Source organism: Syngnathus scovelli, chromosome 10 (assembly GCF_024217435.2).
Source record: "Syngnathus scovelli strain Florida chromosome 10, RoL_Ssco_1.2, whole genome shotgun sequence".
Classification (NCBI taxonomy): Eukaryota; Metazoa; Chordata; class Actinopteri; order Syngnathiformes; family Syngnathidae; genus Syngnathus; species Syngnathus scovelli.
This window is the reverse complement of record NC_090856.1, coordinates 11,482,161-11,492,047: the sequence shown is the minus strand read 5'-3', so window position 1 is coordinate 11,492,047 and position 9,887 is coordinate 11,482,161.

Below are 9,887 nucleotides of genomic sequence, written 5' to 3'. Positions count from 1 at the left end.
CGAGAACGCCTTCTTCGCTTCTTTGATGCCTCGGGACAGGTCGGCCCTCGCTGTCCTCAAGCCAGCCTCATCCCCCGCTCTGAAAGCCTTGTCCCTGGCCCTCAACAGTCTGAGGACAGCCCCCGTCAGCCACGGCTTCCAGTTCGCGCGAGTGACGACGGATTTTGAGCAAGTCACATCATCGATGCACTTTGTGATGTAAGAGGTAACCGAGTCAGTATACTCCTCTATGTCCGTCCGTTGTAGGTGGCTGCCTGCTTAAATAAGTCCCAGTCAGTCAGTGGTGTCGAAGCAGTCACGAAGTGCATCGGAGGCACCCTCAGGCCACACTCGAACCTGCCTCCGAACCGGCCTGGATGCCTTTACCAATTGTCTGTACGCGGGCAAAAGCAAAACGGTGAGATGGTCAGAAAGCCCCAGATGGGGGAGGGGGGTGGCTTTGAAAGCTCCCTTTTGCGCCGAGTAGACTAGGTCCAGGAAGCTGTCTCCACGTGTCGGAAAGGGAACATGCTGGTGAAGCCTTGGGAAAACAGACTTCAGGTTGGCATGATTGAAGTCTCCAGCGAAGATGGTGAAACCGTCAGGGTGCGCTGTTTGCTGTTCACTGACAGCCTGGTACAGTTCACCAAGCGCCGCGATCCTGTCTCCTTCGATGTTGGAAGGCGGGATGTATACCGCGACTAGCAGAATCGCGGTAAATTCCCTCGGCAGATAAAAAGGACGGCACTTAATGATCACAAACTCCACAAGCGGCGAGCAGTGCTTACATACCACCACAGAGTCCCGGCACCATTCTTCTCGGATGTAGACGCATATTCCACCTCCACGCGACTTTCCCCCTCGTACAATGGCACGGTCCGCCCGATAGCACGCTAGCCGCTCCAGATGCACTGCAGAGTCCGGAATGTTGTCACTCAACCAGGTCTCGGTGAACACGAGCACACAGCAGTTCCGCACCGTCCGGTTCGTAGACCTCAGCAGGCGAACGTAATCCATTTTGTTGTCCAGCGATCGAACATTCGCCAGAAGAATGAAGGGCACCGCCGGTCGCGCTGGGTTGGCCGCCAGCCTGGCCCGGACGCCTCCGCGCTTGCCCCTCTTTTGCCTCCTCGCACACCGTTTCCGACGGCTCCCAACCGGGGGAGGAATAGCGGGTGAGGTCGGCGACGTTTCAGGACGTAGCAGTCCGAGCGCCTTTAATGTCGACGCTTCAAAGTCCAGAACGCCGCAAAACCCACTTCTGCCGATGTCAAGCAGAACCTGCCTGCTGTACTTGTAGCACGGACGAGACGAACACACAAGACTGTCGGACGAACACTCATAAGACGAACAAATCACCGTACTGACGGGACAGAGAGTGGCCGCTGCGTGTGCACGCGCCGTCATCTTGTTATGACATAAGACTATACAAGGTGGTTACATGTAACTAAAGATTTGAATCACTTAGAGTTAATAAACAACTAATAAAAACGACATTGCAAGGGGGCACTTTTTTATTAAAAGAACACCAAGTAAAGTATTAAGTAGGGGGCATTTGTGATTGGGATTAAATTAAGGATAAAATTAGGTTAATGATTAGAAATCAATGGTGCTCTACACAAAAAGGCTTAAATTTTAATGGGGAAATATTTGGAGTACTGTGTTGGTCTACATAGGTCATGAGCCTAGTTTATTTGGTTTTGATTGTGGTTTGGGTTTATTTTGTTTATTGTTAGGTTTTCCTTGTGTTTATTGTTAAGGTGTTCCTTGTTATTCTCTTATACCCTGCATTGTAAATGTCTTCTTTATGCAGATAGGCTAACAGGCTAGGAATTTAGTGAGGAGATAATTGATCACTTGATGGGGGTTAATAATTGTCCAAATCCTAGTCACATGTTTTGAGGGACTAGACTCTAGTCTCTATACCTACTAGACCGTAGGTATGGGCAAACTACGGCCCGCGGGCCACATCCGGCCCACGGGACCGTTTAATCCGGCCCGCCAACCCTAAATAAATTGTATTATTAAACTTTTTTTTTTTTTTTTTTTCTCTCGGTCATTTTGCCTGCAATGACTGCGTTTCCCCAGTAGATGGGGAACCACTCGCCTGCGCATTTACTACCGGAAGCCGTGTCAGAAAGCTCGGTGCACACTCACAAGTGCGTGTACGTACTCAGTAGTACGGGAATGGCGCACTCGCGCTCTATTTGTCTCAGTGCCGAATTTAGAGGGTGGGCTGTGACGACAGCATTCTTGTAATTTGCGCGCCGAGCTTTCGGATACAGTTTTACGCTAAAGCCACCCACAAACCTTCCCCTGGAATCCTTCCATTAAAATGAGTCGCCCAAGGAAAAGCAAGGTGGACACTGAGTGCCGAGTGTTTCAAAAGAGTGGCCAATTTGGCTCGACGTACGCGATGTGACGTTCAGCCACATAAACATCAACATCAACCCGTCACAGATCTAGGTAAACGGACCAACACCTCGGATCTCTCCTAAGAATTGCCACAACAAATTTTACTCCAGACTATGACACACTAGCAAAAAAAGGGAGACCACTTTAAATGAAAGGGAGGCTTTCAAGTTTGTTGTAAAAAAAATGCATTTTGAATATGATCTGTACAAATAGTAGGGATTGAAACTAGCGACCATTCTCATTTTCAAACAATGCAGGATGCTCAAGGACATTGATGCACCACCTGTTTGTGACTAATCTTAACCTGTAAAGTTCTTAAGGCTTACTTTAAGGAAGTGTTTCCCGTTTCCTCACCTCTGTTATTAGGTGTTTGTGAGTTAAAACTCTGCTCTGATTTTCAGATACCCCTCACCGTGTTGCCGTTTTGATTACTTTATTTGGATGTATGCTTTCACCGATTCTTCAAGATGATATATTTGGTCAGAATGTTTGCCGTTTGATGTGATCTCATAAGATAAACATCTTTCATTAATCTGACCTGCAGACACTGAAGTGATGGAGACTGTTATTCATAATAACAGTGTCGTATTTTATGAGAATCACTGATAGCAGTTTTTTAGGGATTTTTTTTTTAATGCTGTTAATAAATGCATTTGTTTTCAAAAAACTTTTTTTGAATATCCACGCTTTACTACCTACTAAAGGCCAAAACCTCGTTTATATTACTTCACACAAACACTACATCCAACTGCTCCTGGTTCGGCCCCCCGGTCAAAATTTAGAACACAATTCGGCCCGCAAGTCAAAAAGTTTGCCCACCCCTGCCCTAGATCAACACTTGTCCAAAATCTGCGCTGGCAGAAGTCACTCTGTGAATACAAAAATGAAAGACTGCTGTCTTGTGAACAGTCAACAGAAGCACAGTGAGACCTCCTAAGGATTTGGGGTGACACTTTTGTACAAGCAAAACTTAACCTGTCTGTGTTTGCTCTTTTTTTCCTTCATCCCCATTATCATCTACTAATAAATCCACTGGCTTTCAGTGCATATCAGTTTATGAATGAAATTGACTTTAGTGGCGTCCATGTTTACTTCCACATGCTTCTTTTTAAGTTGTATGCTGTTGCAATTGTACTTTTGTATGGTCACACCTATGGGTCACAACCAAACGTCTCTATTAGTATGGGTCAACACTTCAGCTAGCCTTCCTCCACAACCCTCCTCCTTAGTCTGAGGCTGTCCAGCTTTGTTAAACTGCCAATTAATATTTTTTAGTAACTCAAATCACCCACCCAAACTTTAACTGTATTATAGTGCAACTGTCTGAAAAGAAAGGATCATGAAATTCACTAAGGGTAGTGTTCATGTGATAGTTTCCATGTAGTTTATTAATTGGGATATGTTTTTGTAACCAGCTCAGTGGCCTAGTAGTAGAGTGTCCGCCCTGAGACTGGAAGGTTGTGGGTTCAAACCCCGGCCGGGTCATACCAAAGACTATAAAAATGGGACCCATTGCCTCCCTGCTTGGCACTCAGCATTAAGGGTTGGAATTGGGGGGTTAGATCACCAAATGATTCCCGAGCGCGGCACCGCTGCTGCTCACTGCTCCCCTCTCCCCCAGAGGATGGATCAAAATCACATGGGGATGGGTTAAATGCAGAGGACAAATTTCACCACACCCAGATGTGTTTGTGACGATGATCATTGGGACTTTAACTTTAACTTTGACTTTTTTCTACATATGTGGTACAGTTTCTCTTTGCCACCTTTTACTGGATTAAATTTAAATGCTGTAATTTCTTATTCTTTTGTTTTATTATATTTCACCACCATTTTATCTTCTATTTTATTCTAGTCTTCTTAAATCTCAACATTCTATGTTGTTTTTATTTTATAACTATCTGCATGCATTTATTTGTGTTATTAAGTGCATTAAGGTGCAATCAAACACTCCTTACCTTCAGCAGGAGAGGCAGTTTCATTTACCGTGGACGACACTGATGACAAAGTTCCTGCTAAACACACAATTTGGCAGAAGTGATTTTTTTTTGTCCACAGGGAAAAATACATTTTATCAACAGAAACCAAGAGGTGCGGTACCTTACCAAAAGAAAGGATCATAAAATTCACTAAGGGTAGTGTTCATTTGACAGTTTCTATGTAGTTTATTAATTGGGATATGTTTTTTGTGCTCGAAGGCGAGCGTCTGGTGGCCGGGCCTTCGCCCATGGGGCCCGGCTGGGCATAGCCCGAAATGGAAACGTGGGTCCCCCTTCCCATGGGCTCACCACCTGTGGGAGGGGCCGAAGGGGTCGGGTGCAATGTGAGCTGGGCGGCAGCCAAAGGCAGGGACCTTGGCGGTCTGATCCCCGGCTGCAGAAGCTGGCTCTTGGAACATGGAATGTCACCTCTCTGGCTGGAAAGGAGCCCGAGCTGGTGTGCGAGGCAGAAAAATTCCGACTAGATATAGTCGGACTAGCCTCCACGCACAGTTTGGGTTCCGGTACAAGCCCTCTCGAGAGGGGCTGGACTCTCTTCCACTCTGGAGTTGCCCACGGTGAGAGGCGTCGAGCAAGTGTGGGTATATTTATTGCCCCCCAGCTGGGCGCCTGCACATTGGGGTTCACCCCGGTGAACGAGAGGGTAGCCTCCCTCCACCTTCGGGTGGGGGGACGGGTCCTGACTGTTGTTTGTGTCTATGCACCAAACGGCAGCTCAGAGTACCCACCCTTCTTGGGGTCCCTGGAGGAAGTGCTGGAGAGCGCTCCTTCTGGGGACTCCATCGTTCTACTCGGTGATTTCAATGCTCACGTGGGCAATGACAGTGAGACCTGGAAGGGGGTGATTGGGAGGAACGCCCCCCGATCTGAACCCGAGCGGTGTTCTATTGTTGGACTTCTGTGCTCGACACGGATTTTCAATAATGAACACCATGTTGAAGCATAAGGGTGTCCATGTGTGCACTTGGCACCAGGACACCCTAGGCCGCAGTTCGATGATCGACTTTGTAGTCGTGTCGTCAGATTTGCGGCCGCATGTTTTGGACACTCGGGTGAAGAGAGGGGCGGAGCTGTCAACTGATCACCACCTGGTGGTGGGTTGGCTCTGATGGTGGGGGAAGATGCCGGTCCGACCTGGCAGACCCAAACGCTCTGTGAGGGTCTGCTGGGAACGTCTGGCAGAATCTCCTGTCAGGAAGAGCTTCAACTCCCACCTCCGGCAGAGCTTTTCCCACGTCCCGGGGGAGGCGGGGGACATTGAGTCTGAGTGGACCATGTTCCGCGCCTCCATTGTTGAGGCGGCCGACCGGAGCTGTGGCCGTAAGGTCGTTGGTGCCTGTCGTGGTGGCAATCCCCGAACCCGCTGGTGGAGAAGAAGGAGTCCTATTGGGCCGTTTTGGCCTGTGGGACTCCGGAGGCAGCTGACAGGTACCGGATGGCCAAGCGGAACGCGGCTTCGGCGGTTGCTGAGGCAAAAACCTGGGCGTGGGAGGAATTTGGTGAGGCCATGGAGAATGACTTTCGGACGGCTTCGAGGAAATTCTGGTCCACCATCCGGCGTCTCAGGAGGGGGAAGCAGTGCAACGTCAACACTGTTTACAGTGGGGATGGCGTGCTGCTGACCTCGACTCGGGACGTCGTGAGTCGGTGGGGAGAATACTTCGAAGACCTCCTCAATTCCACCTACACGCCTTCCATTGAGGAAGCAGGGCCTGGAGACTCTGAGGCGGCTTCTCCAATCTCTGGGGTCGAAGTCACAGAGGTAGTAGTTAAAAAACTCCTCGGTGACAAGGCCCCAGGGGTGATGGGATCCGCCCGGAGTTCTTAAAGGCTCTGGATGTTGTGGGGCTGTCATGGCTGACACGCCTCTACAACGTTGCGTGGACATCGGGGACAGTGCCTCTGGATTGGCAGACTGGGGTGGTGGTTCCCCTCTTTAAGAAGGGGGACCGGAGGGTGTGTTCCAATTACAGGGGAATCACACTCCTCAGCCTCCCTGGTAAGGTCTATTCAGGGGTGCTGGAGAGGAGGGTCCGTCGGGAGGTCGAACCTCGGATTCAGGAGGAGCAGTGTGGCTTTCGTCCTGGCCGTGGAACAGTGGACCAGCTCTACACCCTCGGCAGGATCCTCGAGGGTGCATGGGAGTTCGCCCAACCAGTCCACATGTGTTTTGTGGACTTGGAGAAGGCGTTCGACCGTGTCCCTCGGGAGGTTCTGTGGAGGGTGCTTCGGGAGTACGGGGTGCCGAGCCAACTGATAAGGGCGGTTCGGTCCCTGTATCACCGATGCCAGAGTCTAGTCCGCATTTCCGGCAGTAAGTCGGATTCGTTTCCAGTGAGGGTTGCACTCCGCCAAGGCTGCCCTTTGTCACCAATTCTGTTCATAATTTTTATGGACAGAATTTCTAGGCGCAGCCGAGGCGTTGAGGGGGTCCGGTTTGGGGACCTCAGCATTGCGTCTCTGCTTTTCTCAGATGACGTGGTGCTGTTGGCTTCTTCAGGCCGTGATCTCCAGCTCTCGCTGGAACGGTTCGCAGCCGAGTGTGAAGCGGTCGGGATGGAGGTCAGCACCTCCAAATCCGAGTCCATGGTCCTTGATCGGAAAAGGGTGGAATGCCCTCTCCGGATCGGGGATGAGATCCTGCCCCAAGTGGAGGAGTTCAAGCATCTTGGAGTCTTGTTCACGAATGAGGGGAGGATGGAGCGTGAGATCGACAGGCGGATCGGTGCAGCGTCGGCAGTAATGCGGACCCTGTACCGGTCCGTTGTGGTGAAGAGAGAGCTGAGCCAAAAGGCAAAGCTCTCAATTTACCGGTCGATATACGCTCCTACCCTCACCTATGGTCACGAGCTATGGGTCGTGACCGAAAGAACGAGATCTCGGATACATGCGGCCAAAATGAGTTTTCTCCGCAGGATGTCCGGGCTCTATCTTAGAGATAGGGTGAGAAGCTCAGTCATCCGGGAGAGACTCGGAGTAGAGTCGCTACTCCTCCACGTTGAGAGGAGCCAGATGAGGTGGCTCGGGCATCTTATCAGGATGCCTCCTGGACGCCTCCCTGGGGAGGTGTTCCGGGCATGTCCCACCGGTGGGAGACCCCGGGAACGACCCAGGACGCGCTGGAGAGACTATGTCTCTCAGCTGGCCTGGGAACGCCTTGGGATCCCCCGGGATGAGCTGGACGAAGTGGCTGGGTAGAGGGAAGTCTGGGAGTCCCTCCTAAAGCTGCTGCCCCCGCGACCCGACCCCGGATAAGCGGAAGAAGATGGATGGATGGATGGATGGATGTTTTTTGTACAGATGTGGTACAGTTTCTCTTTGCCACCTTTTACTGAATTACATTTAAATGCTGTAATTTCTTATTCTTTTGTTTTATTATATTTCACCTTCATTTTATTCTATTCTTCTTAAATCTTGTGTTTCTATGTTGGTTTTATTTTATAACTGTCTGCATGCATTTATTTGTGTTATTAAAGTGCATTAAGGCGCAATCAAACACACCTTACCTTCAGCAGGAGGGGCAGTTTCATTTACCGTGGACGACACTGATGACAAAGTTCCTGCTAAACACACAATTTGGCAGAAGTAATTTTTTTTGTCCACAGGAAAAAATACATTTTATCAACAGAAACCAAGAGGTGAGGTACCTTATCAAAATCTGTCTCGTCATGGACTTTCTCTGTGATTGTAGATTCAGCATCTACAAGCTTCACAGTTCCAGATGTTAATGCTGTGACCTCTGTGCTGCTTTCATCAGATTCACTTTCACTGACTTCATCTTCACTTAATCCAATTTCATCTGGGAAATGCTATTAGTAAAACTCACATGAAACTTAGGGCACTCTCAGAAAATATCTACAAGTGATAACTTCTATACAAACCGTCAATTTCGATCTCATCCAGCGATATTTCCTGCATGCTGGAAAGACGCCCTATATCCATTGACAAAAGCAGTTTGGAGATCTTGGCTAGTTGTGTTGTGGGAACTGGTAATCTGTAGAAATCACGGTGAACACGGATGTCGTGGCCCAGGAAGTCTGCGACCTGATCGAGTTCATTGTTTTTTAAATTAAGGACCTGTGAGAGTGTAGCGACTTGCTTCCTGAGTTGTGTTGATCTTAGGTGCTCAGGGTGCTTTGCTCCACACTGGTTTGCATGAACACGCAAACAATCCTGTCCTCTGTAGTGGCTCATTGATTTAGGTCTTGCAAACAGGAAAACATTTGTGGCATCAACACCACATTCTGTTCTCTTACTGGCAAGTAGTGAGAGAGCATCCAAGACACTTGGTGTGAGCAGAACTGCAACCTTCCTGCCCCCTTTTCCCATGATTTCAATTCGGCTGAAATAATTGCAGAGCCTCTGTTCAGTCTTTGACAAACCCATGGCGACATCTTCATGGAGCTTTGTGTTGTCTCTCTCATGAAAATTTTTGAGGCGCATTTTTGAAACCTCCCCAGCACGTCTTCTGTTGAACACGATGATTTGTGCAAGGGTAACTTTTGCCAGTTGAGCATAGTTCTGAGTGGTGGCTTCCTCCTTCAATTTGCAAAAGGCACTTTGGGCAGATTTCTCAAGGTACTGATGAAGGATCTGAACATCTTCAGTGAAGGGCAATGTTGATGGTTTGTTGTACTTTGCATCGCTCAATGTATTCAGGGCACCGTGAGACACCAACTCAGACCTCTTGGAGGTGTACAATTTCTTGAACATGTCAGTGGACTTGATCAGTTCTTCATCTTCTGCCATGAGTGCCCTACGATGAATGTTAGCGATTTTCTGTAGTGTATGTCCTAGTTTCAGTGCGAGGCTTGGTATGAGTGTTTTTCTTCATCAAAACCTGAAACTTTCTTTACTGCTTGCACAACTCTCTGAAAGTTAGCGGGTTGAACAGCCTCCTCAAGGTTATGTACTGAGAATTCTGTGCGCAGGCATAACAACAAACGCCCTACTTCCCGGAGCTTCTGTCGCATATACTCATATTTTGTTGGGTCTTGTCCATGTTTGTTATAGAGTGACTGGGCAAACTGAAAAATGGAGAGGTCATTTCGTACAACTGAGGTAACCTCATCCTGTTTCATGACACTTAGGAGCTTCCACACTCCACTTGATATCTGCTGAAAGACTGCAGACTCCTGAGCTACAGCCAAGCCCAGTACTTTGGTTCTCCCAGGTTTTTGATCTGAATCTTAGTTTTCTGGCTTACAGGGGCAGCTGCGTGCATGTCTCCAAAGCTCCTTACGAATGTACATTCCTTGACAGTACATACAGTGAATAAACTTTCCTGGTGCAACTTTAGCCTTTGTTTTTCTCTTTACTTTCAGTGGTCCGGATCCACCCTGTAAAACTACTTTATTATGTTTAAAATTTCCCTTACTCCTCATTTTTTCCAATAGTATCTTAGGCGTTTGTGAGTTCGCAGGAAGGGAAAATGCATGTAGAATTTCAGCATGTGTCTTGTGTGTTTTCAAGTGGCGGGAAATTTTGCTTTGT